The sequence below is a fragment of the Stenella coeruleoalba genome (genome assembly GCF_951394435.1).
Source record: "Stenella coeruleoalba genome assembly, contig: scaffold_57, whole genome shotgun sequence".
NCBI lineage: Eukaryota > Metazoa > Chordata > Mammalia > Artiodactyla > Delphinidae > Stenella > Stenella coeruleoalba.
The window spans coordinates 49358-75046 of record NW_027646459.1 but is presented as its reverse complement, the minus strand read 5'-3'; the positions used below and the strand labels follow the sequence as shown (position 1 = coordinate 75046).

The following is a 25689-nucleotide window of genomic DNA, read 5'->3' as shown; positions in this document are numbered from 1 at the left end:
CACAAGCACACCACAGTTTAGGGCTACTCTGTTTACAAGAACCTCAACTTCAGTACACCTTAAATATCCCAGGAAAGAGAACAATGGATAAAGAAGATGTGGTACTTATGTACAATGGAATATCTCTTCACCATGAAATCAATGTAATAAGGCTAGTAGAAGGATAAAGAGTGGATTTAGGTCCGATAATACTACTTGAAATAAGTCAAACAGAAAAAGAAACATATCATAAGATATCACTTATAGAGGGAGGGTAAATATGGCTGCACAAGAAATGAATTACAGAACAGAACAGTGTCTCACATTTAGAAAACACACTTATGTCAGCTTAAGGGGAAAGGAGAGGTGGGGTGATGCATAAAACCAGAGTTTGAAATTAGCACAGATACCGTTCAATAAACCAAATAGGTATTAGACAAGATCTACACCTTGCTCAATGAACAGGCCTCAACACACCCTATACACCGCAGAGAAATATATCTGAGGAATAAGAATCTTAAAACCCATGTATTGACATATCTCCATAAGGGAATCAAGTGTGTGCAGAGCGGCACAAACACAGCAGTGAAAAGGAGCTAAACCCCATTATAGAAATAAATTTTAAAAACAAAACGCTGAAACAATGAAAGAGAGAAAAATTCTTACAAAATTCGCTCAGGGGCTGTGATGCAACCTGGATTGACCACATATAAACCCACAGCTGGATAAGACATAAGGCTGGACACTTGGGGCTGACAGGATTGGTGAGCTTTGGTGAGCAACTGCCGAAAGTTTAATGCAATACTTCATGCTACTCAGTCCAAGGGTCCCAACACTCCAGGTTGAAGGGAATCTTCCTACAGCTAAACCATGCTTGGGAAACCCAGCGACTGGTATACCATATGATCGGGAAAGGTTTCTAAAACGCACCTCATTTTTCCTCTCCTGGGGCTCCGGATCGACATTCCAGCCGCTTTACTAACAACATCCCCACATGGAGTCAATGCCTTTAAGTTCTGGTATCGCACAGTCTGCAGTTAGTGCAGAGGATGAATGGGAATAGGGGGAACCAGTGAGAAACTAGCTGTAGCGGTTTCAATGGGCACATGTCACTCTAATATCACATCAGTAAGAAGAATTAACCAAAGGCACAGCAAGGTGCCCCAGAAGAAAAATAGGGCTTCAAGGAATCCTGTGGTTATGGGGCAAGACCACAAAAATAAGAGCTAAAAAATGGAGCTAAGGGCCACTGCAATTCAAAAACCTGCAGAGTTATAAAGGCCAACTATTTTTAAAAAATATATTGAGGTAAGGCTATGAAGAGGCATTGAAAGCAAGGCAGAATTGCAGGAAACCGATTTCAGGAGGTAGAGAGGAATTGCATTGAAAGCATATGAAGAGAGTCAGAAACTCGACAATGATGCACTTGGCCAAAAAGGGCGTATGCGTTTTTTCCTGAATATATTCAGGAAAAAACGCATACGCACTTTTTGGCCAACCAAGCAAGCTTGCAAAGGAAATCTGCACTACAATGAAGTCTCACTTCCCCCCGGTCAAAAGGGCCATCTGAAAAAAGTGTAAAATCCATAAAGGCACGACAGGCCATGGAGAACTGGGAGCCTTCTTATGCTGATGGGCGGGATGTAAATTGCCAACAGCCACTCTGGAGAAGTGTATGGTGTTTCCTGAAACATCTAAAAAACAAAGCAACAGAGCCTAGGGCACTTCCACTTATGGTCCTATAGCTTAGGGAAATTAAAATCAAAAAGACACAGCCACCCCAAAGTTTGGGATGGCTCTGTTTACAAGAACCTCGTTTACGGTACAAGTTCAATATCGCAGAAAGTGAAAAATGGATAAAGGACTTGTGGTACTTACGTACAATGCAATATCACTCAGCAATGAAATCTATGTCATCAGGCCCGTAGCAGCATAATGAGTGGATTCAGGTATGATGATTCGAACTGAAATAAGTCACACAGAAAAGAAACATCATAAGGTATCATTAATACACAGAATGTCGACTTGGCTACACATGAACTGAATTACAAAACAGAACAGTGTCTCAAGTTTAGAAAACCAACTTATGCTTGCTTAAGGGGGAAGGTGAGTTGGGGTGCTGCATAAAACCAGAGATTGAAATGAGCACAGATAAAGTTCCTTAAGCCAAATATGGAATAGACAAGAGCTACTCCTTGCTCAACGAAATGGACTCAACACCCCATATTAAACGCCTAAGAATGTACCTGACTAGTAAGTATCTTAAAACCTATGGATTGCTATGTCTCCAAAAGAGAATCAAGCGTGTGTACAGGGGCATAAACGGAGCAGTGATAGGATTGGAGAGGTTCGGTGAGCAAATGAAGACCCTTTGAAGTCATATTGCATGGTACCCATTCCACGGGTCTCAACTCTCCAGGTTTAAGGTATTCTTCCTTCAGCTAAAACATGCATGTGGAACCCAGAGTATGATCAACCGTGTGAACGGGAGACGTTTTCAAATATGTCTCAGTTTTCCTCCCCTGGTACTCGGGTGCAACATTCCAGACGCTTTACTAACACTCCCGACTTGGAGAGTCAGTGCCTTTAACCTCCTGTTTGGCCCAGTTTGCAATTTCTGCGGAAGATGAACAGGAATAGCGAGAACCAATGGGAGGCTAGCTGGAGGTGTCTGAACGGGCAAATTTAACTCTCATTTCCCACCAGGAAGAGGAATTAACCAAAGGCTCAGCATGCCGGGCTGGAACCAGATTAGGGCCTGAAGCCATCCTGCGGTGTTGCGGCCAGGTCACAAGAAAGCGAGTTGAAGAAAGGAGCTCAGGGGCACTTTAATTCACAAACCTGCAGAGTTATAAATGACAGCTATTGTCCAAAAATATACTGAAGTAAGGCTGCCAAGAGGACTTGAAAGCGGGGCAGAATTGCAAGAAACCGGTTTCAGGAGGTAGACTGGAATTGCATTGAAAGCATAGGAAAAGAGGCAGAACGTCCACAATGATGCACTTGGCCAAAAAGGGCGTATGCGTTTTTTCCTGAATATATTCAGGAAAAAACGAATACGCCCTTTTTGGCCAACCAAGCAAGCTTGCAAAGGAAATCTGCACTACAATGAAGTCTCACTTCCCCCCGGTCAAAAGGGCCATCTGAAAAAAGTGTAAAATCCAGAAAGGCAGGACAGGCCATGGAGAACTGGGAGCCTTGTTATGCTGATGGGCGGGATGTAAATTGCCAACAGACACTGGGAGAAGTGTATGGTGTTTCCTGAAACATCTAAAAAACAAAGCAACAGAGCCTAGGGCACTGCCACTTATGGTCCTATAGCTTAGGGAAATTAAAATCAAAAAGACACAGCCACCCCAAAGTTTGGAACGGCTCTGTTTACAAGAACCTCGTTTACAGTACAAGTTCAACATCGCAGAAAGTGAAAAATGGATAAAGAAGTTGTGGTATTTACTTACAAAGCAATATCACTCAGCAATGAAATCTGTGTCATCAGGCCCTTAGCATCACAATGAGTGGATTCAGGTATGATGATTCTAACTGAAATAAGTCACACAGAAAAAGAAACATCATAAGATATCAGTAATACCCGGAATGTAAACTTGGCTACACAGGAACTGAATTACAGAACAGAACAGGGTCTCAAATTTAGAAAACCAACTTCAGCTTAATTAAGGGGAAAGGTGAGTTGGGGTGCTGCATAAAACCAGAGATTGAAATGAGCACAGATAAAGTTCCTTAAGCCAAATATGGAATAGACAAGAGCTACTCCTTGCTCAACGAAATGGACTCAACACCACATATTAAACGCCTAAGAATGTACCTGACTAGTAAGTATCTTAAAACCTATGGATTGCTATGTCTCCGAAAGAGAATCAAGCATGTGTACAGGGGCATAAACGCAGCAGTGATAGGATTGGAGAGGTTCGGTGAGCAAATGAAGACCCTTTGAAGTCATATTGCATGGTACCCATTCCACGGGTTTCAACTACCCAGGTTTAAGGTATTCTTCCTTCAGCTAAAACATGCATGTGGAACCCAGAGTATGATCAACCATGTGATCGGGAGACGTGTTCAAATATGTCTCAGTTTTCCTCCCCTGGTACTCGGGTGCAACATTCCAGACGCTTTACTAACACTCTCCCCACTTGGAGAGTCAGCGCCTTTAACCTCCTGTTTGGCCCAGTTTGCAATTTCTGCGGAAGATGAACAGGAATAGCGAGAACCAATAAGAGGCTAGCTGGAGGTGTCTGGACGGGCAAATTTAACTCTCATTTCCCACCAGGAAGAGGAAATAACCAAAGGCTCAGCGTGCCGTACCGGAACCAGATTAGGGCCTGAAGCCATCCTGCGGTGTTGCGGCCAGCTCAAAAGAAAGTAAGTTGAAGAAAGGAGCTCAGGGGCACTGTAATTCACAAACCTGCAGAGTTATAAATGACAGCTATCGTCCAAAAATAGACTGAAGTAAGGCTTCCAAGAGGACTTGAAAGCGGGGCAGAATTGCAGGAAACCGATTTCAGGAGGTAGACTGGAATTGCATTGAAAGCATAGGAAAAGAGGCAGAACATCCACAATGATGCACTTGGCCAAAAAGGGCGTATGCGTTTTTTCCTGAATATATTCAGGAAAAAACGCATACGCCCTTTTTGGCCAACCAAGCAAGCTTGCAAAGGAAATCTGCACTACAATGAAGTCTCACTTCCCCCTGGTCAAAAGGGCCATCTGAAAAAAGGGTAAAATCCAGAAAGGCAGGACAGGCCATGGAGAACTGGGAGCCTTGTTATGCTGATGGGCGGGATGTAAATTGCCAACAACCACTCGGGAGAAGTGTATGGTGTTTCCTGAAACATCTAAAAAACAAAGCAATAGAGCCTAGGCACTTCCAATTATGGTCCTATATCTTAGGGAATTTAAAATCAAAAAGACACAGCCACCCCAAATTTTGGAACGGCTCTGTTTACAAAAACCTCGTTTACAGTACAAGTTCAACATCGCAGAAAGTGAAAAATGGATAAAAAAGTTGTGGTATTTACTTACAAAGCAATATCACTCAGCAATGAAATCTGTGTCATCAGGCCCTTAGCAGCACAATGAGTGGATTCAGGTATGATGATTCTAACTGAAATAAGTCACACAGAAAAAGAAACATCATAAGATATCAGTAATACACGGAATGTAAACTTGGCTACACAGGAACTGAATTACAGAACAGAACAGGGTCTCAAATTTAGAAAACCAACTTCAGCTTAATTAAGGGGAAAGGTGAGTTGGGGTGCTGCATAAAACCAGAGATTGAAATGAGCACAGATAAAGTTCCTTAAGCCAAATATGGAATAGACAAGAGCTACTTCTTGCTCAACGAAATGGACTCAACACCACATATTAAACGCCTAAGAATGTACCTGACTAGTAAGTATCTTAAAACCTATGGATTGCTATGTCTCCGAAAGAGAATCAAGCATGTGTACAGGGGCATAAACGCAGCAGTGATAGGATTGGAGATGTTCGGTGAGCAAATGAAGACCCTTTGAAGTCATATTGCATGGTACCCATTCCACGGGTTTCAACTACCCAGGTTTAAGGTATTCTTCCTTCAGCTAAAACATGCATGTGGAACCTAGAGTATGATCAACCATGTGATCGGAAGACGTGTTCAAATATGTCTCAGATTTCGTACCCTGGTACTCGGGTGCAACATTCCAGACGCTTTACTAACACTCTCCCGTCTTGGAGAGTCAGTCCCTTTAACCTCCTGTTTGGCCCAGTTTGCAATTTCTGCGGAAGATGAACAGGAATAGCGAGAACCAATGAGAGACTAGCTGGAGGTGTCTGGACGGGCAAATTTAACTCTCATTTCCCACCAGGAAGAGGAATTAACCAAAGGCTCAGCGTGCCGTGCCGGAACCAGATTAGGGCCTGAAGCCATCCTGCGGTGTTGCGGCCAGCTCACAAGAAAGCGAGTTGAAGAAAGGAGCTCAGGGGCACTGTAATTCACAAACCTGCAGAGTTATAAATGACAGCTATCGTCCAAAAATAGACTGAAGTAAGGCTGCCAAGAGGACTTGAAAGCGGGGCAGAATTGCAGGAAACCGATTTCCGGAGGTAGACTGGAATTGCATGGAAAGCATAGGAAAAGAGGCAGAACGTCCACAATGATGCACTTGGCCAAAAAGGGCGTATGCGTTTTTTCCTGAATATATTCAGGAAAAAACGCATACGCCCTTTTTGGCCAACCAAGCAAGCTTGCAAAGGAAATCTGCACTACAATGAAGTCTCACTTCCCCCCGGTCAAAAGGGCCATCTGAAAAAAGTGTAAAATCCAGAAAGGCAGGACAGGCCATGGAGAACTGGGAGCCTTGTTATGCTGATGGGTGGGATGTAAATTGCCAACAGACACTCGGGAGAAGTGTATGGTGTTTCCTGAAACATCTAAAAAACAAAGCAACAGAGCCTAGGTCACTTCCACTTATGGTCCTATAGCTTAGGGAAATTAAAATCAAAAAGACACAGCCACCCCAAATTTGGGACGCCTCTGTTTACAAGAACCTCGTTTACCGTACAAGTTCAATATCACAGAAAGTGAAAAATGGATAAAGAACTTGTGGTACTTACGTACAATGCAGTATCACTCAGCAATGAAATCTATGTCATCAGGCCCGTAGCAGCATAATGAGTGGATTCAGGTACGATGATTCTAACTGAAATAAGTCACACAGAAAAAGAAACATCATAAGATATCAGTAATACACGGAATGGAAACTTGGCTACACAGGAACTGAATTACAGAACAGAACAGGGTCTCAAATTTAGAAAACCAACTTATGCTTGCTTAAGGGGAAAGGTGAGTTGGGGTGCTGCATAAAACCAGAGATTGAAATGAGCACAGATAAAGTTCCTTAAGCCAAATATGGAATAGACAAGAGCTACTCCTTGCTCAACGAAATGGACTCAACACCGCATATTAAACGCCTAAGAATGTACCTGACTAGTAAGTATCTTAAAACCTATAGATTGCTATGTCTCCGAAAGAGAATCAAGCATGTGTACAGGGGCATAAACGCAGCAGTGATAGGATTGGAGAGGTTCGGTGAGCAAATGAAGACCCTTTGAAGTCATATTGCATGGTACCCATTCCACGGGTTTCAACTACCCAGGTTTTAGGTATTCTTCCTTCAGCTAAAACATGCATGTGGAACCCAGAGTATGATCAACCATGTGATCGGGAGACGTGTTCAAATATGTCTCAGTTTTCTTCCCCTGGTACTCGGGTGCAACATTCCAGACGCTTTACTAACACTCTCCCCACTTGGAGAGTCAGCGCCTTTAACCTCCTGTTTGGCCCAGTTTGCAATTTCTGCGGAAGATGAACAGGAATAGCGAGAACCAATAAGAGGCTAGCTGGAGGTGTCTGGACGGGCAAATTTAACTCTCATTTCCCACCAGGAAGAGGAAATAACCAAAGGCTCAGCGTGCCGTACCGGAACCAGATTAGGGCCTGAAGCCATCCTGCGGTGTTGCGGCCAGCTCAAAAGAAAGCGAGTTGAAGAAAGGAGCTCAGGGGCACTGTAATTCACAAACCTGCAGAGTTATAAATGACAGCTATCGTCCAAAAATAGACTGAAGTAAGGCTGCCAAGAGGACTTGAAAGCGGGGCAGAATTGCAGGAAACCGATTTCAGGAGGTAGACTGGAATTGCATTGAAAGCATAGGAAAAGAGGCAGAACATCCACAATGATGCACTTGGCCAAAAAGGGCGTATGCGTTTTTTCCTGAATATATTCAGGAAAAAACGCATACGCCCTTTTTGGCCAACCAAGCAAGCTTGCAAAGGAAATCTGCACTACAATGAAGTCTCACTTCCCCCTGGTCAAAAGGGCCATCTGAAAAAAGGGTAAAATCCAGAAAGGCAGGACAGGCCATGGAGAACTGGGAGCCTTGTTATGCTGATGGGCGGGATGTAAATTGCCAACAACCACTTGGGAGAAGTGTATGGTGTTTCCTGAAACATCTAAAAAACAAAGCAACAGAGCCTAGGCACTTCCAATTATGGTCCTATAGCTTAGGGAATTTAAAATCAAAAAGACACAGCCACCCCAAATTTTGGAACGGCTCTGTTTACAAAAACCTCATTTACAGTACAAGTTCAACATCGCAGAAAGTGAAAAATGGATAAAAAAGTTGTGGTATTTACTTACAAAGCAATATCACTCAGCAATGAAATCTGTGTCATCAGGCCCTTAGCAGCACAATGAGTGGATTCAGGTATGATGATTCTAACTGAAATAAGTCACACAGAAAAAGAAACATCATAAGATATCAGTAATACACGGAATGTAAACTTGGCTACACAGGAACTGAATTACAGAACAGAACAGGGTCTCAAATTTAGAAAACCAACTTATGCTTGCTTAAGGGTAAAAGTGAGTTTGGGTGCTGCATAAAACCAGAGATTGAAATGAGCACAGATAAAGTTCCTTAAGCCAAATATGGAATAGACAAGAGTTACTCCTTGCTCAACGAAATGGACTCAACACCCCATATTAAACGCCTAAGAATGTACCTGACTAGTAAGTATCTTAAAACCTATGGATTGCTATGTCTCCGAAGGAGAATCAAGCATGTGTACAGGGGCATAAACGCAGCAGTGATAGGATTGGAGAGGTTCGGTGAGCAAATGAAGACCCTTTGAAGTCATATTGCATGGTACCCATTCCACGGGTTTCAACTACCCAGGTTTAAGGTATTCTTCCTTCAGCTAAAACATGCATGTGGAACCTAGAGTATGATCAACCATGTGATCGGGAGACGTGTTCAAATATGTCTCAGTTTTCGTACCCTGGTACTCGGGTGCAACATTCCAGATGCTTTACTAACACTCTCCCGTCTTGGAGAGTCAGTCCCTTTAACCTCCTGTTTGGCCCAGTTTGCAATTTCTGCGGAAGATGAACAGGAATAGCGAGAACCAATGAGAGACTAGCTGGAGGTGTCTGGACGGGCAAATTTAACTCTCATTTCCCACCAGGAAGAGGAATTAACCAAAGGCTCAGCGTGCCATGCCGGAACCAGATTAGGGCCTGAAGCCATCCTGCGGTGTTGCGGCCAGCTCAAAAGAAAGCGAGTTGAAGAAAGGAGCTCAGGGGCACTGTAATTCACAAACCTGCAGAGTTATAAATGACAGCTATCGTCCAAAAATAGACTGAAGTAAGGCTGCCAAGAGGACTTGAAAGCGGGGCAGAATTGCAGGAAACCGATTTCAGGAGGTAGACTGGAATTGCATTGAAAGCATAGGAAAAGAGGCAGAACGTCCACAATGATGCACTTGGCCAAAAAGGGCGTATGCGTTTTTTCCTGAATATATTCAGGAAAAAACGCATACGCCCTTTTTGGCCAACCAAGCAAGCTTGCAAAGGAAATCTGCACGACAATGAAGTCTCACTTCCCCCCGGTCAAAAGGGCCATCTGAAAAAAGTGTAAAATCCAGAAAGGCAGGACAGGCCATGGAGAACTGGGAGCCTTGTTATGCTGATGGGTGGGATGTAAATTGCCAACAGACACTCAGGAGAAGTGTATGGTGTTTCCTGAAACATCTAAAAAACAAAGCAACAGAGCCTAGGGCACTTCCACTTATGGTCCTATAGCTTAGGGAAATTAAAATAAAAAAGACACAGCCACCCCAAAGTTTGGGACGCCTGTGTTTACAAGAACCTCATTTACCGTACAAGTTCAATATCATAGAAAGTGAAAAATGGATAAAGAACTTGTGGTACTTACGTACAATGCAGTATCACTCAGCAATGAAATCTATGTCATCAGGCCCGTAGCAGCATAATGAGTGGATTCAGGTACGATGATTCTAACTGAAATAAGTCACACAGAAAAAGAAACATCATAAGATATCAGTAATACACGGAATGGAAACTTGGCTACACAGGAATTGAATTACAGAACAGAACAGGGTCTCAAATTTAGAAAACCAACTTATGCTTGCTTAAGGGGAAAGGTGAGTTGGGGTGCTGCATAAAACCAGAGATTGAAATGAGCACAGATAAAGTTCCTTAAGCCAAATATGGAATAGACAAGAGCTACTCCTTGCTCAATGAAATGGACTCAACACCGCATATTAAACGCCTAAGAATGTACCTGACTAGTAAGTATCTTAAAACCTATAGATTGCTATGTCTCCGAAAGAGAATCAAGCATGTGTACAGGGGCATAAACGCAGCAGTGATAGGATTGGAGAGGTTCAGTTAGCAAATGAAGACCCTTTGAAGTCATATTGCATGGTACCCATTCCACGGGTTTCAACTACCCAGGTTTTAGGTATTCTTCCTTCAGCTAAAACATGCATGTGGAACCCAGAGTATGATCAACCATGTGAACGGGAGACGTGTTCAAATATGTCTCAGTTTTCCTCCCCTGGTACTCGGGTGCAACATTCCAGACGCTTTACTAACACTCTCCCCACTTGGAGAGTCAGCGCCTTTAACCTCCTGTTTGGCCCAGTTTGCAATTTCTGCGGAAGATGAACAGGAATAGCGAGAACCAATGAGAGACTAGCTGGAGGTGTCTGGACGGGCAAATTTAACTCTCATTTCCCACCAGGAAGAGGAAATAACCAAAGGCTCAGAGTGCCGTGCCGGAACCAGATTAGGGCCTGAAGCCATCCTGCGGTGTTGCGGCCAGCTCACAAGAAAGCGAGTTGAAGAAAGGAGCTCAGGGGCACTGTAATTCACAAACATGCAGAGTTATAAATGACAACTAACGTCCAAAAATACACTGAAGTAAGGCTGCCAAGAGGACTTGAAAGCGGGGCAGAATTGCAGGAAACCGATTTCAGGAGGTAGACTGGAATTGCATTGAAAGCATAGGAAAAGAGGCAGAACGTCCACAATGATGCACTTGGCCAAAAAGGGCGTATGCGTTTTTTCCTGAATATATTCAGGAAAAAACGCATACGCCCTTTTTGGCCAACCAAGCAAGCTTGCAAAGGAAATCTGCACTACAATGAAGTCTCATTCCCCCCGGTCAAAAGGGCCATCTGAAAAAAGGGTAAAATCCAGAAAGGCAGGACAGGCCATGGAGAACTGGGAGCCTTCTTATGCTGATGGGCGGGATGTAAATTGCCAACAACCACTCGGGAGAAGTGTATGGTGTTTCCTGAAACATCTAAAAAACAAAGCAACAGAACCTAGGGCACTTCCACTTATGGTCCTATAGCTTAGGGAAATTAAAATCAAAAAGACACAGCCACCCCAAAGTTTGGAACGGCTCTGTTTACAAGAACCTCGTTTACAGTACAAGTTCAACATCGCAGAAAGTGAAAAATGGATAAAGAAGTTGTGGTATTTACTTACAAAGCAATATCACTCAGCAATGAAATCTGTGTCATCAGGCCCTTAGCAGCACAATGAGTGGATTCAGGTATGATGATTCTAACTGAAATAAGTCACACAGAAAAAGAAACATCATAAGATATCAGTAATACATGGAATGTAAACTTGGCTACACAGGAACTGAATTACAGAACAGAACAGGGTCTCAAATTTAGAAAACCAACTTATGCTTGCTTAAGGGTAAAGGTGAGTTGGGGTGCTGCATAAAAGCAGAGATTGAAATGAGCACAGATAAAGTTCCTTAAGCCAAATATGGAATAGACAAGAGCTACTCCTTGCTCAACGAAATGGACTCAACAGCCCATATTAAACGCCTAAGAATGTACCTGACTAGTAAGTATCTTAAAACCTATGGATTGCTATGTCTCCGAAAGAGAATCAAGCGTGTGTACAGGGGCATAAACGCAGCAGTGATAGGATTGGAGAGGTTCGGTGAGCAAATGAAGACCCTTTGAAGTCATATTGCATGGTACCCATTACACGGGTCTCAACTCTCCAGGTTTAAGGTATTCTTCCTTCAGCTAAAATATGCATGTGGAACCCAGAGTATGATCAACCATGTGATCGGGAGACGTGTTCAAATATGTCTCAGTTTTCCTCCCCTGGTACTCGGGTGCAACATTCCAGATGCTTAACTAACACTCTCCCGACTTGGAGAGTCAGTCCCTTTAACCTCCTGTTTGGCCCAGTTTGCAATTTATGTGGAAGATGAAGAGGAATAGCGAGAACCAATGAGAGACTAGCTGGAGGTGTATGGATGGACAAATTTAACTCTCATTTCCCACCAGGAAGAGGAATTAACCAAAGGCTCAGCGTGCCGTGCCAGAACCAGATTAGGGCCTGAAGACATCCTGCGGTGTTGCGACCAGGTCACAAGAAAGCGAGTTGAAGAAAGGAGCTCAGGGGCACTGTAATTCACAAACCTGCAGAGTTATAAATGACAGCTATCGTCCAAAAATAGACTGAAGTAAGGCTGCCAAGAGGACTTGAAAGCGGGGCAGAATTACAGGAAACCGATTTCAGGAGGTAGACTGGAATTGCATTGAAAGCATAGGAAAAGAGGCAGAACGTCCACAATGATGCACTTGGCCAAAAAGGGCGTATGCGTTTTTTCCTGAATATATTCAGGAAAAAACGCATACGCCCTTTTTGGCCAACCAAGCAAGCTTGCAAAGGAAATCTGCACTACAATGAAGTCTCACTTCCCCCCGGTCAAAAGGGCCATCTGAAAAAAGTGTAAAATCCAGAAAGGCAGGACAGGCCATGGAGAACTGGGAGCCTTGTTATGCTGATGGGCGGGATGTAAATTGCCAACAGACACTCGGGAGAAGTGTATGGTGTTTCCTGAAACATCTAAAAAACAAAGCAACAGAACCTAGGGCACTTCCACTTATGGTCCTATAGCTTAGGGAAATTAAAATCAAAAAGACACAGCCACCCCAAAGTTCGGGACGCCTCCGTTTACAAGAACCTCGTTTACCGTACAAGTTCAATATCACAGAAAGTGAAAAATGGATAAAGAACTTGTGGTACTTACGTACAATGCAGTATCACTCAGCAATGAAATCTATGTCATCAGGCCCGTAGCAGCATAATGAGTGGATTCAGGTACGATGATTCTAACTGAAATAAGTCACACAGAAAAAGAAACATCATAAGATATCACTAATACACGGAATGTAAACTTGGCTACACAGGAACTGCATTCCAAAACAGAACAGGGTCTCAAATTTAGAAAACCAACTTATGCTTGCTTAAGGGGAAAGGTGAGTTGGGGTGCTGCATAAAACCAGAGATTGAAATGAGCACAGATAAAGTTCCTTAAGCCAAATATGGAATAGACAAGAGCTACTCCTTGCTCAACGAAATGGACTCAAAACCCCATATTAAACGCCTAAGAATGTACCTGAATAGTAAGTATCTTAAAACCTATGGATTGCTATGTCTCCAAAAGAGAATCAAGCGTGTGTACAGGGGCATAAATGCAGCAGTGATAGGATTGGAGAGGTTCGGTGAGCAAATGAAGACCCTTTGAAGTCATATTGCACGGTACCCATTCCACGGGTCTCAACTCTCCAGGTTTAAGGTATTCTTCCTTCAGCTAAAAGATGCATGTGGAACCCAGAGTATGATCAACCATGTGAATGGGAGACGTGTTCAAATATGTCTCAGTTTTCGTACCCTGGTACTCGGGTGCAACATTCCAGATGCTTTACTAACACTCTCCCGACTTGGAGAGTCAGTCCCTTTAACCTCCTGTTTGGCCCAGTTTGCAATTTCTGTGGAAGATGAACAGGAATAGCGAGAACCAATGAGAGACTAGCTGGAGGTGTCTGGATGGGCAAATTTAACTCTCATTTCCCACCAGGAAGAGCAATTAACCAAAGGCTCAGCGTGCCATGCCAGAACCAGATTAGGGCCTGAAGCCATCCTGCGGTGTTGCGGCCAGGTCACAAGAAAGCGAGTTGAAGAAAGGAGCTCAGGGGCACTGTAATTCACAAACCTGCAGAGTTATAAATGACAGCTATCGTCCAAAAATAGACTGAAGTAAGGCTGCCAAGAGGACTTGAAAGCGGGGCAGAATTGCAGGAAACCGATTTCAGGAGGTAGACTGGAATTGCATTGAAAGCATAGGAAAAGAGGCAGAACGTCCACAATGATGCACTTGGCCAAAAAGGGCGTATGCGTTTTTTCCTGAATATATTCAGGAAAAAACGCATACGCCCTTTTTGGCCAACCAAGCAAGCTTGCAAAGGAAATCTGCACTACAATGAAGTCTCACTTCCCCCCGGTCAAAAGGGCCATCTGAAAAAAGTGTAAAATCCAGAAAGGCAGGACAGGCCATGGAGAACTGGGAGCCTTGTTATGCTGATGGGCGGGATGTAAATTGCCAACAACCACTCGGGAGAAGTGTATGGTGTTTCCTGAAACATCTAAAAAACAAAGCAACAGAGCCTAGGGCACTTCCACTTATGGTCCTATAGCTTAGGGAAATTAAAATCAAAAAGACACAGCCACCCCAAAGTTTGGGACGCCTCCGTTTACAAGAACCTCGTTTACCGTACAAGTTCAATATCACAGAAAGTGAAAAATGGATAAAGAACTTGTGGTACTTACGTACAATGCAGTATCACTCAGCAATGAAATCTATGTCATCAGGCCCGTAGCAGCATAATGAGTGGATTCAGGTACGATGATTCTAACTGAAATAAGTCACACAGAAAAAGAAACATCATAAGATATCACTAATACACGGAATGTAAACTTGGCTACACAGGAACTGCATTCCAAAACAGAACAGGGTCTCAAATTTAGAAAACCAACTTATGCTTGCTTAAGGGGAAAGGTGAGTTGGGGTGCTGCATAAAACCAGAGATTGAAATGAGCACAGATAAAGTTCCTTAAGCCAAATATGGAATAGACAAGAGCTACTCCTTGCTCAACGAAATGGACTCAAAACCCCATATTAAACGCCTAAGAATGTACCTGACTAGTAAGTATCTTAAAACCTATGGATTGCTATGTCTCCAAAAGAGAATCAAGCGTGTGTACAGGGGCATAAATGCAGCAGTGATAGGATTGGAGAGGTTCGGTGAGCAAATGAAGACCCTTTGAAGTCATATTGCACGGTATCCATTCCACGGGTCTCAACTCTCCAGGTTTAAGGTATTCTTCCTTCAGCTAAAAGATGCATGTGGAACCCAGAGTATGATCAACCATGTGATCGGGAGACGTGTTCAAATATGTCTCAGTTTTTGTACCCTGGTACTCGGGTGCAACATTCCAGATGCTTTACTAACACTCTCCCGACTTGGAAAGTCAGTCCCTTTAACCTCCTGTTTGGCCCAGTTTGCAATTTCTGTGGAAGATGAACAGGAATAGCGAGAACCTATTAGAGACTAGCTGGAGGTGTCTGGATGGGCAAATTTAACTCTCATTTCCCACCAGGAAGAGGAATTAACCAAAGGCTCAGCGTGCCGTGCCAGAACCAGATTAGGGCCTGAAGCCATCCTGCGGTGTTGCGGCCAGGTCACAAGAAAGCGAGTTGAAGAAAGGAGCTCAGGGGCACTGTAATTCACAAACCTGCAGAGTTATAAATGACAGCTATCGTCCAAAAATAGACTGAAGTAAGGCTGCCAAGAGGACTTGAAAGCGGGGCAGAATTGCAGGAAACCGATTTCAGGAGGTAGACTGGAATTGCATTGAAAGCATAGGAAATGAGGCAGAACGTCCACAATGATGCACTTGGCCAAAAAGGGCGTATGCGTTTTTTCCTGAATATATTCAGGAAAAAACGCATACGCCCTTTTTGGCCAACCAAGCAAGCTTGCAAAGGAAATCTGCACTACAATGAAGTCTCACTTCCCCCCGGTCAAAAGGGCCATCTGAAAAAAGTGTAAAATCCAGAAAGGCAGGACAGGCCATGGAGAACTGGGAGCCTTGTTATGCTGATTGGCGGGATGTAAATTGCCAACAACCACTCGGGAGAAGTGTATGGTGTTTCCTGAAACATCTAAAAAACAAAGCAACAGAGCCTAGGGCACTTCCACTTATGGTCCTATAGCTTAGGGAAATTAAAATCAAAAAGACACAGCCACCCCAAAGTTTGGGACGCCTCCGTTTACAGGAACCTCGTTTACCGTACAAGTTCAATATCACAGAAAGTGAAAAATGGATAAAGAACTTGTGGTACTTACGTACAATGCAGTATCACTCAGCAATGAAATCTATGTCATCAGGCCCGTAGCAGCATAATGAGTGGATTCAGGTACGATGATTCTAACTGAAATAAGTCACACAGAAAAAGAAACATCATAAGATATCACTAATACACGGAATGTAAACTTGGCTACACAGGAACTGCATTCCAAAACAGAACAGGGTCTCAAATTTAGAAAACCAACTTATGCTTGCTTAAGGGGAAAGGTGAGTTGGGGTGCTGCATAAAACCAGAGATTGAAATGAGCACAGATAAAGTTCCTTAAGCCAAATATGGAATAGACAAGAGCTACTCCTTGCTCAACGAAATGGACTCAAAACCCCATATTAAACGCCTAAGAATGTACCTGACTAGTAAGTATCTTAAAACCTATGGATTGCTATGTCTCCAAAAGAGAATCAAGCGTGTGTACAGGGGCATAAATGCAGCAGTGATAGGATTGGAGAGGTTCGGTGAGCAAATGAAGACCCTTTGAAGTCATATTGCACGGTACCCATTCCACGGGTCTCAACTCTCCAGGTTTAAGGTATTCTTCCTTCAGCTAAAACATGCATGTGGAACCCAGAGTATGATCAACCATGTGAACGGGAGACGTGTTCAAATATGTCTCAGTTTTCCTACCCTGGTACTCGGGTGCAACACTCCAGACGCTTTACTAACACTCTCCCGACTCGGAGAGTCAGTCCCTTTAACCTCCTGATTGGCCCAGTTTGCAATTTCTGCGGAAGATGAACAGGAATAGCGAGAACCAATGAGAGGCTAGCTGCAGGTGTCTGGACGGGCAAATTTAACTCTCATTTCCCACCAGGAAGAGGAATTAACCAAAGGCTCAGCATGCCGGGCCGGAACCAGATTAGGGCCTGAAGCCATCCTGCGGTGTTGCGGCCAGCTCACAAGAAAGCGAGTTGAAGAAAGGAGCTCAGGGGCACTGTAATTCACAAACCTGCAGAGTTATAAATGACAGCTATCGTCCAAAATATACTGAAGTAAGGCTGCCAAGAGGACTTGAAAGCGGGGCAGAATTGCAGGAAACCGATTTCAGGAGGTAGACTGGAATTGCATTGAAAGCATAGGAAAAGAGGCAGAACGTCCACAATGATGCACTTGGCCAAAAAGGGCGTATGCATTTTTTCCTGAATATATTCAGGAAAAAACGCATACGCCCTTTTTGGCCAACCAAGCAAGCTTGCAAAGGAAATCTGCACTACAATGAAGTCTCACTTCCCCCCGGTCAAAAGGGCCATCTGAAAAAAGTGTAAAATCCAGAAAGGCAGGACAGGCCATGGAGAACTGGGAGCCTTGTTATGCTGATGGGCGGGATGTAAATTGCCAACAGACACTCGGGAGAAGTGTATGGTGTTTCCTGAAACATCTAAAAAACAAAGCAACAGAGCCTAGGGCACTGCCACTTATGGTCCTATAGCTTAGGGAAATTAAAATCAAAAAGACACAGCCACCCCAAAGTTTCGGACGCCTCTGTTTACAAGAACCTCGTTTAAAGTACAAGTTCAACATCGCAGAAAGTGAAAAATGGATAAAGAAGTTGTGGTATTTACTTACAAAGCAATATCACTCAGCAATGAAATCTATGTCATCAGGCCCTTAGCAGCACAATGAGTGGATTCAGGTATGATGATTCTAACTGAAATAAGTCACACAGAAAAAGAAACATCATAAGATATCAGTAATACACGGAATGTATACTTGGCTACACAGGAACTGAATTACAGAACAGAACAGGGTCTCAAATTTAGAAAATCAACTTATGCTTGCTTAAGGGGAAAGGTGAGTTGGGGTGCTGCATAAAACCAGAGATTGAAATGAGCACAGATAAAGTTCCTTAAGCCAAATATGGAATAGACAAGAGCTACTCCTTGCTCAAAGAAATGGACTCAACACCGCATATTAAACGCCTAAGAATGTACCTGACTAGTAATTATCTTAAAACCTATGGATTGCTATGTCTCCGAAAGAGAATCAAGCATGTGTACAGGGGCATAAACGCAGCAGTGATAGGATTGGAGATGTTCGGTGAGCAAATGAAGACCCTTTGAAGTCATATTGCATGGTACCCATTCCACGGGTCTCAACTCTCCAGGTTTAAGGTATTCTTCCTTCAGCTAAAACATGCATGTGGAACCCAGAGTATGATCAACCATGTGATCGGGAGACGTGTTCAAATATGTCTCAGTTTTCGTACCCTGGTACTCGGGTGCAACATTCCAGACGCTTTACTAACACTCTCCCGACTTGGAGAGTCAGTCCCTTTAACCTCCTGTTTGGCCCAGTTTGCAATTTCTGTGGAAGATGAACAGGAATAGCGAGAACCAATGAGAGACTAGCTGGAGGTGTCTGGATGGGCAAATTTAACTGTCATTTCCCACCAGGAAGTGTAATTAACCAAAGGCTCAGCGTGCCGTGCCAGAACCAGATTAGGGCCTGAAGACATCCTGCGGTGTTGCGGCCAGGTCACAAGAAAGCGAGTTGAAGAAAGGAGCTCAGGGGCACTGTAATTCACAAACCTGCAGAGTTATAAATGACAGCTATCGTCCAAAAATAGACTGAAGTAAGGCTGCCAAGAGGACTTGAAAGCGGGGCAGAATTACAGGAAACCGATTTCAGGAGGTAGACTGGAATTGCATTGAAAGCATAGGAAAAGAGGCAGAACGTCCACAATGATGCACTTGGCCAAAAAGGGCGTATGCGTTTTTTCCTGAATATATTCAGGAAAAAACGCATACGCCCTTTTTGGCCAACCAACCAAACTTGCAAAGGAAATCTGCACTACAATGAAGTCTCACTTCCCCCCGGTCAAAGGGGCCATCTGAAAAAAGTGTAAAATCCAGAAAGGCAGGACAGGCCATGTAGAACTGGGAGCCTTGTTATGCTGATGGGCGGGATGTAAATTGCCAACAGACACTCAGGAGAAGTGTATGGTGTTTCCTGAAACATCTAAAAAACAAAGCAACAGAGCCTAGGGCACTTCCACTTATGGTCCTATAGCTTAGGGAAATTAAAATCAAAAAGACACAGCCACCCCAAAGTTCGGGACGCCTCCGTTTACAAGAACCTCGTTTACCGTACAAGTTCAATATCACAGAAAGTGAAAAATGGATAAAGAACTTGTGGTACTTACGTACAATGCAGTATCACTCAGCAATGAAATCTATGTCATCAGGCCCGTAGCAGCATAATGAGTGGATTCAGGTACGATGATTCTAACTGAAATAAGTCACACAGAAAAAGAAACATCATAAGATATCACTAATACACGGAATGTAAACTTGGCTACACAGGAACTGCATTCCAAAACAGAACAGGGTCTCAAATTTAGAAAACCAACTTATGCTTGCTTAAGGGGAAAGGTGAGTTGGGGTGCTGCATAAATCCAGAGATTGAAATTAGCACAGATAAAGTTCCTTAAGCCAAATATGGAATAGACAAGAGCTACTCCTTGCTCAACGAAATGGACTCAACAACCCATATTAAACGCCTAAGAATGTACCTGACTAGTAAGTATCTTAAAACCTATGGATTGCTATGTCTCCAAAAGAGAATCAAGCGTGTGTACAGGGGCATAAATGCAGCAGTGATAGGATTGGAGAGGTTCGGTGAGCAAATGAAGACCCTTTGAAGTCATATTGCACGGTACCCATTCCACGGGTCTCAACTCTCCAGGTTTAAGGTATTCTTCCTTCAGCTAAAAGATGCATGTGGAACCCAGAGTATGATCAACCATGTGATCGGGAGACGTGTTCAAATATGTCTCAGTTTTCGTACCCTGGTACTCGGGTGCAACATTCCAGATGCTTTACTAACACTCTCCCGACTTGGAGAGTCAGTCCCTTTAACCTCCTGTTTGGCCCAGTTTGCAATTTCTGTGGAAGATGAAGAGGAATAGCGAGAACCAATGAGAGACTAGCTGGAGGTGTCTGGATGGGCAAATTTAACTCTCATTTCCCACCAGGAAGAGGAATTAACCAAAGGCTCAGCGTGCCGTGCCAGAAACAGATTAGGGCCTGAAGCCATCCTGCGGTGTTGCGGCCAGGTCACAAGAAAGCGAGTTGAAGAAAGGAGCTCAGGGGCACTGTAATTCACAAACCTGCAGAGTTATAAATGACAGCTATCGTCCAAAAATAGACTGAAGTAAGACTGCCAAGAGGACTTGAAAGCGGGGCAGAATTGCAGGAAACCGATTTCAGGAGGTAGACTGGAATTGCATTGAAAGCATAGGAAAAGAGGCAGAACGTCCACAATGATGCACTTGGCCAAAAAGGGCGTATGCGTTTTTTCCTGAATATATTGAGGAAAAAACGCATACGCCCTTTTTGGCCAACCAAGCAAGCTTGCAAAGGAAATCTGCACTACAATGAAGTCTCACTTCCCCCCGGTCAAAAGGGCCATCTGAAAAAAGTGTAAAATCCAGAAAGGCAGGACAGGCCATGGAGAACTGGGAGCCTTGTTATGCTGATGGGCGGGATGTAAATTGCCAACAACCACTCAGGAGAAGTGTATGGTGTTTCCTGAAACATCTAAAAAACAAAGCAACAGAGCCTAGGGCACTTCCACTTATGGTCCTATAGCTTAGGGAAATTAAAATCAAAAAGACACAGCCACCCCAAAGTTTCGGACGCCTCTGTTTACAAGAACCTCGTTTACAGTACAAGTTCAACATCGCAGAAAGTGAAAAATGGATAAAGAAGTTGTGGTATTTACTTACAAAGCAATATCACTCAGCAATGAAATCTATGTCATCAGGCCCTTAGCAACACAATGAGTGGATTCAGGTACGATGATTCTAACTGAAATAAGTCACACAGAAAAAGAAACATCATAAGATATCACTAATACACGGAATGTAAACTTGGCTATACAGGAACTGCATTCCAAAACAGAACAGGGTCTCAAATTTAGAAAACCAACTTATGCTTGCTTAAGGGGAAAGGTGAGTTGGGGTGCTGCATAAAACCAGAGATTGAAATGAGCACAGATAAAGTTCCTTAAGCCAAATATGGAATAGACAAGAGCTACTCCTTGCTCAACGAAATGGACTCAACACCGCATATTAAACGCCTAAGAATGTACCTGACTAGTAATTATCTTAAAACCTATGGATTGCTATGTCTCCGAAAGAGAATCAAGCATGTGTACAGGGGCATAAATGCAGCATTGATAGGATTGGAGATGTTCGGTGAGCAAATGAAGACCCTTTGAAGTCATATTGCATGGTACCCATTCCACGGGTCTCAACTCTCCAGGTTTAAGGTATTCTTCCTTCAGCTAAAAGATGCATGTGGAACCCAGAGTATGATCAACCATGTGATCGGGAGACGTGTTCAAATATGTCTCAGTTTTCGTACCCTGGTACTCGGGTGCAACATTCCAGATGCTTTACTAACACTCTCCCGACTTGGAGAGTCAGTCCCTTTAACCTCCTGTTTGGCCCAGTTTGCAATTTCTGCGGAAGATAAACAGGAATAGCGACAACCAATGAGAGACTAGCTGGAGGTGTCTGGATGGGCAAATTTAACTCTCATTTCCCACCAGGAAGAGGAATTAACCAAAGGCTCAGCGTGCCGTGCCAGAACCAGATTAGGGCCTGAAGACATCCTGCGGTGTTGCGGCCAGGTCACAAGAATGCGAGTTGAAGAAAGGAGCTCAGGGGCACTGTAATTCACAAACCTGCAGAGTTATAAATGACAGCTATCGTCCAAAAATAGACTGAAGTAAGGCTGCCAAGAGGACTTGAAAGCGGGGCAGAATTACGGGAAACTGATTTCAGGAGGTAGACTGGAATTGCATTGAAAGCATAGGAAAAGAGGCAGAACGTCCACAATGATGCACTTGGCCAAAAAGGGTGTATGCGTTTTTTCCTGAATATATTCAGGAAAAAACGCATACGCCCTTTTTGGCCAACCAAGAAAACTTGCAAAGGAAATCTGCACTACAATGAAGTCTCACTTCCCCCCGGTCAAAAGGGCCATCTGAAAAAAGTGTAAAATCCAGAAAGGCAGGACAGGCCATGGAGAACTGGGAGCCTTGTTATGCTGATGGGCGGGATGTAAATTGCCAACAGACACTCAGGAGAAGTGTATGGTGTTTCCTGAAACATCTAAAAAACAAAGCAACAGAGCCTAGGGCACTTCCACTTATGGTCCTATAGCTTAGGGAAATTAAAATCAAAAAGACACAGCCACCCCAAAGTTTGGGACGCCTCCGCTTACAAGAACCTCGTTTACCGTACAAGTTCAATATCACAGAAAGTGAAAAATGGATAAAGAACTTGTGGTACTTACGTACAATGCAGTATTACTCAGCAATGAAATCTATGTCATCAGGCCCGTAGCAGCATAATGAGTGGATTCAGGTACGATGATTCTAACTGAAATAAGTGACACAGAAAAAGAAACATCATAAGATATCACTAATACACGGAATGTAAACTTGGCTACACAGGAACTGCATTCCAAAACAGAACAGGGTCTCAAATTTAGAAAACCAACTTATGCTTGCTTAAGGGTAAAGGTGAGTTGGGGTGCTGCATAAAACCAGAGATTGAAATGAGCACAGATAAAGTTCCTTAAGCCAAATATGGAATAGACAAGAGCTACTCCTTGCTCAACGAAATGGACTCAAAACCCCATATTAAACGCCTAAGAATGTACCTGACTAGTAAGTATCTTAAAACCTATGGATTGCTATGTCTCCAAAAGAGAATCAAGCGTGTGTACAGGGGCATAAATGCAGCAGTGATAGGATTGGAGAGGTTCGGTGAGCAAATGAAGACCCTTTGAAGTCATATTGCATGGTACCCATTCCACGGGTCTCAACTCTCCAGGTTTAAGGTATTCTTCCTTCAGCTAAAACATGCATGTGGAACCCAGAGTATGATCAACCATGTGAACGGGAGACGTGTTCAAATATGTCTCAGTTTTCCTACCCTGGTACTCGGGTGCAACACTCCAGACGCTTTACTAACACTCTACCGACTTGGAGAGTCAGTCCCTTTAACCTCCTGTTTGGCCCAGTTTGCAATTTCTGCGGAAGATGAACAGGAATAGCGAGAACCAATGAGAGGCTAGCTGCAGGTGTCTGGACGGGCAAATTTAACTCTCATTTCCCACCAGGAAGAGGAATTAACCAAAGGCTCAGCATGCCGGGCCGGAACCAGATTAGGGCCTGAAGCCATCCTGCGGTGTTGCGGCCAGGTCACAAGAAAGCGAGTTGAAGAAAGGAGCTCAGGGGCACTGTAATTCACAAACCTGCAGAGTTATAAATGACAGCTATCGTCCAAAAATAGACTGAAGTAAGGCTGCCAAGAGGACTTGAAAGCGGGGCAGAATTGCAGGAAACCGATTTCAGGAGGTAGACTGGAATTGCATTGAAAGCATAGGAAAAGAGGCAGAACGTCCACAATGATGCACTTGGCCAAAAAGGGCGTATGCGTTTTTTCCTGAATATATTCAGGAAAAAACGCATACGCCCTTTTTGGCCAACCAAGCAAGCTTGCAAAGGAAATCTGCACTACAATGAAGTCTCACTTCCCCCCGGTCAAAAGGGCCATCTGAAAAAAGTGTAAAATCCAGAAAGGCAGGACAGGCCATGGAGAACTGGGAGCCTTGTTATGCTGATGGGCGGGATGTAAATTGCCAACAGACACTTGGGAGAAGTGTATGGTGTTTACTGAAACATCTAAAAAACAAAGCAACAGAGCCTAGGGCACTGCCACTTATGGTCCTATAGCTTAGGGAAATTAAAATCAAAAAGACACAGCCACCCCAAAGTTTGGGACGCCTGTGATTACAAGAACCTCGTTTAGAGTACAAGTTCAACATCGCAGAAAGTGAAAAATGGATAAATAAGTTGTGGTATTTACTTACAAAGCAATATCACTCAGCAATGAAATCTATGTCATCAGGCCCTTAGCAGCACAATGAGTGGATTCAGGTATGATGATTCTAACTGAAATAAGTCACACAGAAAAAGAAACATCATAAGATATCAGTAATACACGGAATGTAAACTTGGCTACACAGGAACTGAATTACAGAACAGAACAGGGTCTCAAATTTAGAAAACCAACTTATGCTTGCTTAAGGGTAAAGGTGAGTTGGGGTGCTGCATAAAACCAGAGATTGAAATGAGCACAGATAAAGTTCCTTAAGCCAAATATGGAATAGACAAGAGCTACTCCTTGCTGAACGAAATGGACTCAACACCGCATATTAAACGCCTAAGAATGTACCTGACTAGTAAGTATCTTAAAACCTATGGATTGCTATGTCTCCGAAAGAGAATCAAGCATGTGTACAGGGGCATAAACGCAGCAGTGATAGGATTGGAGAGGTTCGGTGAGCAAATGAAGACCCTTTGAAGTCATATTGCATGATACCCATTACACGGGTCTCAACTCTCCAGGTTTAAGGTATTCTTCCTTCAGCTAAAACATGCACGTGGAACCCAAGTATGATCAACCATGTGAACGAGAGACGTGTTCAAATATGTCTCAGTTTTCCTCCCCTGGTACTCGGGTGCAACATTCCAGATGCTTTACTAACACTCTCCCCACTTGGAGAGTCAGCGCCTTTAACCTCCTGTTTGGCCCAGTTTGCAATATCTGCGGAGGATGAACAGGAATAGCGAGAACCAATGAGAGGCTAGCTGGAGGTGTCTGGACGGGCAAATTTAACTCTCATTTCCCACCAGGAAGAGGAAATAACCAAAGGCTCAGCATGCCGTGCCGGAACCAGATTAGGGCCTGAAGCCATCCTGCGGTGTTGCGGCCAGCTCAAAAGAAAGCGAGTTGAAGAAAGGAGCTCAGGGGCACTGTAATTCACAAACCTGCAGAGTTATAAATGACAGCTATCGTCCAAAAATAGACTGAAGTAAGGCTGCCAAGAGGACTTGAAAGCGGGGCAGAATTGCAGGAAACCGATTTCAGGAGGTAGACTGGAATTGCATTGAAAGCATAGGAAAAGAGGCAGAACGTCCACAATGATGCACTTGGCCAAAAAGGGCGTATGCGTTTTTTCCTGAATATATTCAGGAAAAAACGCATACGCCCTTTTTGGCCAACCAAGCAAGCTTGCAAAGGAAATCTGCACTACAATGAAGTCTCACTTCCCCCCGGTCAAAAGGGCCATCTGAAAAAAGTGTAAAATCCAGAAAGGCAGGACAGGCCATGGAGAACTGGGAGCCTTGTTATGCTGAAGGGCGGGATGTAAATTGCCAACAACCACTCGGGAGAAGTGTATGGTGTTTCCTGAAACATCTAAAAAACAAAGCAACAGAGCCTAGGGCACTTCCACTTATGGTCCTATAGCTTAGGGAATTTAAATTCAAAAAGACACAGCCACCCCAAAGTTTGGAACGGCTCTGTTTACAAGAACCTCGTTTACAGTACAAGTTCAACATCGCAGAAAGTGAAAAATGGATAAAAAAGTTGTGGTATTTACTTACAAAGCAATATCACTCAGCAATGAAATCTGTGTCATCAGGCCCTTAGTAGCACAATGAGTGGATTCAGGTATGATGATTCTAACTGAAATAAGTCACACAGAAAAAGAAACATCATAAGATATCAGTAATACACGGAAT

At 43.6% G+C, this 25689-nt stretch overlaps 1 long non-coding RNA gene across 1 annotated transcript in view; it reads right to left on the bottom strand.

Moving 5' to 3' along the window:
• LOC307181096 overlaps window positions 1-22481 on the bottom strand; it is a 993591-nt gene extending 971110 nt beyond the window's left edge. Inside the window, exon 1 of the long non-coding RNA XR_013825893.1 lies at window positions 22389-22481. This is a non-coding gene — a long non-coding RNA (uncharacterized lncRNA). The remainder of the gene's footprint in view (window positions 1-22388) is intronic.
• Between the last annotated feature and the right edge of the window lie 3208 nt (window positions 22482-25689).